Source organism: Pteropus vampyrus, unplaced genomic scaffold, assembly GCF_000151845.1.
Source record: "Pteropus vampyrus isolate Shadow unplaced genomic scaffold, Pvam_2.0 Scaffold10, whole genome shotgun sequence".
NCBI classification, from domain to species: Eukaryota; Metazoa; Chordata; class Mammalia; order Chiroptera; family Pteropodidae; genus Pteropus; species Pteropus vampyrus.
This window is the reverse complement of record NW_011888791.1, coordinates 317,269-322,953: the sequence shown is the minus strand read 5'-3', so window position 1 is coordinate 322,953 and position 5,685 is coordinate 317,269. Positions and strand designations below refer to the sequence as shown.

The following is a 5,685-nucleotide window of genomic DNA, read 5'->3' as shown; positions in this document are numbered from 1 at the left end:
TTTTAATGGAGTATTTTGGAATTTTGTTGTATTTTTGGTTGGCACAAAAATTGAGATGGCACACTATAGTGGGTTGGGACCAGGGATCCTCAATATCCCACAATGTAGGAAGTCTTGTAGAGCAAAGAATTGTCCCTCCTCCTACACAACTTTCAAATGATATTCAAGATGAAAAACTAGTTCTGAGTCAAGAACCTAACTCAATTTTAAATATACCACAATGTATTCTTGCATGGTTTTAAAAATCAGTTTTCCAGGAATGCAATTACTGTGTAAAAAGTGAGGAAAGACTGTACTTTGTTTCATTTGGAACTTTACCAAGAGTTGTTCGCCTTTCATAAAATCAGATTATCAATAGCAATGTCGCCTGTAATATTTGAATTATCATTGTAGTAAAAACGTAGTTCTCACATTTGTGGCTTTTGTAGTTAGCATATTTTTGGTTTTTCTATATATGAACAGCAGACTACTTCATTGTCTTCCTCTGTAGCCATGCCTTTACAAAGCGTTTACAAACTGAACTATTTTATTGTTATTTTCCCCTTTATATACATTTAAAGCATTATATACATATATATTTTTTCTTAACAACATGTAGTGAATTACAAAAAATGTGTTATAAAAAGAGAATACAGGATAAATACTTGGCTTTACCCCTGTCACCTACCTGGGGGAGGGAGGCAATGACGATGAGGAGTTACAGAGTGTCCCTGTAACTAGATTTTACTTGAGATGAGAGTAGTACTGGGAGGCATACTTCAAAGATTAGGGAAATTCAATATCTACCTTCCCTAGGAGGAGTGGATAATTCAGTGAAAAGTCTAGTCTGCTAACGACCATCTAAGATGCACATTTTATGATATAGTCATTTGTTAGAAAAATCAACCGTGAAATAATCTGGACCTTCTCTTTAGTACTTCTCCTGTTCACTTTTCTATGAACTACCAGAGTTGCAGATAACCCATTAAAGGTAAACACTTTATAGGTAGCAGGCCCTACAACTCAAAGCTATACATTTATGCCACTTTACAATATAGCAATTTAAAAAACTTTTCCATACATTATCATTTAATCTCATAAAAACTTTATGGATTGTTATACTAATTTAAAAAACAGAAACCAAGGGAACTAAAATGGAAATAGGCTTTAGGCTACCACCAAATCCAGTGCTCTTTCTATTCAACTAAGCTGCCCCACAAAATGACCTTTTTAACAGTTTTTTATTTACACTTTACAATAGTAACAGAATATATCAATTTACCTCTCCTGTAATATTGTCTCCAATTGAGTTTAGGCATTAAATTTAAACTACACTAATTTTCTAGTTTCAGAAAAACTATGTTAACACTTCTTAAAACTGCCTTAAACATATTTCAAGTAAATATGTATGTTTTTGATTATGCTTTATGTTATTTAATATTATTCACCCTGGAACGTATTATACTGTTCAATTTTTGTTATTCTTATAGCCACCTAGCCCCAGTTTATACCAAAAGGACAAAAAGTATCTCTCTTATCCTGAATTACTAATAGTAAAAGGCCTTATAATAAAGCTCATGAAACTTATTTTTCTTAGTACTGAAATTTAACCATAAAGAAATCACATCACTAGTCTGCAGAGCATACATCCACCTTCTCTGACTCTCTAAATCAGGTGGTTATAACTCAGCAAATGAAAATTATTCTGAACCCACGAGGAGGAAAAGGGTGAGCTCAGTCACATCTTCATTCATATCTTTTTTTCCTCTAAGCCAAGAATACAAATATATTCCAAGCTCCCAAGCAAAAATCTGAAAAAGGAAATTTTTGAACAGCCTCAGAAATATCTTTATCATATACCCTACAGTCTTTGAACTATTTAAAGTGAACTCCCATCTCTACCAAAGTATTACAGCACCAGCTCCCATTTATAAAGAACAAGCCTGGGCTTCTAACAGCAGAATTTTGACTGATTAAGTCTTGAGACTTAGTCTGAAAGTGTTCTTTTCTTGATGATTTTTTTTTCTGACACCCCACACTTCATTGTGAGGAGTAGTGGTGTGGTGGGAGGGAGAGGATGAGATGGACAGGCCCAGAGCCCACCTCAAGGGATTTTCCTGGACATCAGGCATTCCTCCATGAAGGTTTAGAGGAAACACCATCATAAATGAAATCTCCAGAGGGCAGCACTGTGTCTGCCAAGCAGCAGGGCCAGCAGGGGTGCCCTAGGCACCGCTAGGCCCCTGGAACATCAGGGCGACGATGTCTGGCTCGATGTAGATGGTCGGAAAGCTACAGTTGTATCTGCACACAGGAACGCTGTCCCGGCCCACCAGGAACTTCTCGAAGTTCTCGGCAACGTTGTTGAGGCATACCAGGGACAAGGTGATGAACTTGGGCTCCGTCATGAACACAGTGGTGACGTCACTGGGCAAGGGCAGAGCCTCCCTCAAAAAGGCGAAGAGGGGGTGCACCTGTGCACCATTCCCCTCGCACTTCTCGAAGAACACGAAGTTGGGCTCGAACCCGTCACCAAGTCCGACGTACTTGAGGGAATTCACAATCTATTTGTTCTTGGCATTCTCCTGATGCCCGAACTGGGTGCACGGGAAGCCAAGCACCACCAGGTCCCAGGGCCAGAGCGCTGCTGCAGCTCGTTCATCTGGGTGTAGCCCCGGACCGTTGTGCCTCAGAGCTACGCCATATTCTCAAAGAGTAGCACCTTGCCCCGAAGGGAGCCCAGGCTCACAGGCTCCAGCCGGCCAGTGGGCGCGCAGAGAAGGCATACTTACTTGGAGCGCTCGGGCCGCAGCCACCAGCTGAGCAACGCACATGTCTTGGGAATGAGAGCAGAGCACTGGGGAGTCAGACGATAAGGCTTTCTTAATAGCTGACATTTACTATATAAAAGAAAAAACCTAATTTCAAAGAGCCAAAGGTTAAACTTTTACCAGGTTCCATCCAGTCTAGTGAATAAACTTTTATGAAGCTTATGCTTCTGTGTATCACACACATTGAAAATAATTCATAGTGTAGGTTTTTGTTAACGAAACAAAAAGAAGTTGTTTATGAAGGTTATAATAAACAGAATCCTATTTTAATGAATTCCAAAGTTAATCTACCTTTTTCTTGAATTCATAATCATAGAGCTTTAGAGTTAGAAACAAATTTCTGACTTCAAAACTTCTGGAAAGCCCATTTCATTTCATATTCATTTCCATAAAGGTTTTCTCCTCCTATTGAGCTCTTAAACAAGTATAGTAGTCCCCCTTTATCCCTGTTTCACTTTCTATGGTTTCAGTTACCCATGGTCAACAGCAGTCTGAAAACATTAAATGCAAAATTCCAGAGATAAATAATTTATAAGTTTTAAACTGCAAGCTCTTCTGAGTAGTGTAATGAAATCTCGAGCCATTCTGCTCACTCTCTCAGCATCTCTTTGTCCAGAATATCCATGTTATATATATATATATATATATATATATATATATATATATATATATATATATATACGCACGCAACCCATCAATCATTTAGTAGCTTTCTAGGTTATCAGATGGACTGTTCTGGTATCACAATGCTCATGTTCAAGAAACCCGTTTAACTTAATAACGGCCCCAAAGTGCAAGAATAGTGGTGCTGGCAATTCGAATATGCCGAAGAGAAGCCTTAAAGTGCTTTCTTTAAGTGAAAAGGTGGAAGTTCTCAACTTAAGGGGAAAAAATCATATGCCGAGGTTGTAAAAATCTACAGTATGAATATTCTATCCATGACATTGTCTAAATTATAAATTAAATTTTATTGCAGATATGTACATATAAGGAAAAACAGTATATATTGGGGTCAGTACCAGTCCACAGTTTCAGGAATCCACTGAGGGTCTTGAAATATAACCCTCGAAGATGAGAGACGACTGTACCAGATGAGAGAGATCTTCCCTTTTCTTTTGAGGTCCCTCTCAACCAGCTCTTTGCCCTACTTATAATGGTTTTGACAATGAGTGCGTGCAAATAACTATACTGCTAGTTTCATTAAAATGATCTTCTTAATACTAAACCCATGCTTTTCTTCCCTGTGCTCTAAGCTATTGTTCTTTGATACAGCCCATCCATCTTTGGAGACTGCCTAATTCCCTTACTTCATTTACACTGATACCTTGAAGGTATTAAAATAGATAATCACATCCCCCTAGTGCTCCCTTTCCCTAAATTTAGCTTCTCAGGCTTTTCTCTTAAGTCTTAGGCTATCATCAATGTAGAATTATCTGCATCTTTTCCTAAATGTGGTTGGAAAGTGTTCATGATTATTTGGAGTTCAACAGTAGGGAGAAAACAATTATACTGTTAATAGTACCACACTTCTGATATGTGATCATTGTTATTTGTCTAAAGGTAATTCAATGACAGTTCACTGCAAGTTATTTGAAACCTCTTTACAGTTGCTCTTTTCCAGGTAGCAGTTTCCTGGTTTGCCTTAAGGACATTTATTTCATCCTCTTTAGTGAATGATTTGAAATTCCGCATTAACAAATATAATTTCAATGCTGGAACTGTTATGCTATTTTTTCCCAGTTGCTCCACAATGGTTTCCAACCTGCTAAACTTGTAGAATCAAAAACTTATGAGTAAAATTTAACATATCCCATCAATCAAAAAAATCTTAATTACATTTAGCATATTCTTTCAACCTGTGGATTGAAAAGTATTTCACAGATAGCGGCCAACACAGGATATCTTGTTGCCTTTTTGTCCTCTAAGAAGCAACATCTAAAAGTAAGAAAATAACCTTCTCTAGGATTTTAAACATGAAAGGCAAATGATTCCTCCGTGATGGTTCTACTTTCCCTCTCTTCCCCTTCCCTTGGCCAGTGTTCAAGTCATTCTGTACTCACCAGAAATGTGCCTCAGACAACAGCATCAGAGTAATAAGCACTCAGCTCAGAAAAAATAGCGTGCTCCCAGCCCCTGTATGCAACCAATAACTCAAAGGCAGGGGGCTAAGGAATAAGGAACATATGTCCTAACATGAAAGGACAACAGAACTTATTGGAAAACTTCTGTTTTGATTATGAAATTCAAATTACTGTAGCTTCCTCTTTTTTCCAAGTTCAAATAGGGTAAAAAAAAAAAAGTCAATGTAACTAATAGCCAAGGTATTAATTCAATAATGCTATATTTTCTTTACTAATAATGACTAGTAACAGTACATGTTGATATTGCTGATAAATGCCTCATGAAAATCCTTATTGTTTACAAAAATCATCAGATTGTTTCAGATTACATGGCAGATAAAAAATAAAGCAAAAAAGCAAAACTACTCAATACTTGAAAATGCTGTTTCTCAAACATGAGTCTCATAGCCAATAAATTATGAAATCAATTTAGAAGGTCACAACAGTTTTCTTTAAATACACTACAGAGTAAGGATAGATACTGTTTGACAAAGCATTACATATTTCTGCATAGACTTAGTCACAAATAAAATCTATCTCTCTATCTGGGTCACAAACAAAAGTTTGAAAGCCTTTTTTCTAAAGAGCTTTTATATTTTTAAAGTCATTTCAACATGATTACGTATGAAACAAATTATTTCTATTTTACTAATATTAGCTAATCTCTAATATATTTCAGCACCTAGAAAATTTTACTTCGTAATGTTAACTTTTCAAATTTTTAAATTAACAAGCAGCAAGGATGTGGCTGATAA

General features: G+C 36.8%; 1 pseudogene; it reads right to left on the bottom strand.

Moving 5' to 3' along the window:
- Positions 1-623: 623 nt before the first annotated feature.
- LOC111730493 lies at positions 624-3,394 on the bottom strand (annotated as a pseudogene).
- Positions 3,395-5,685: the final 2,291 nt, after the last annotated feature.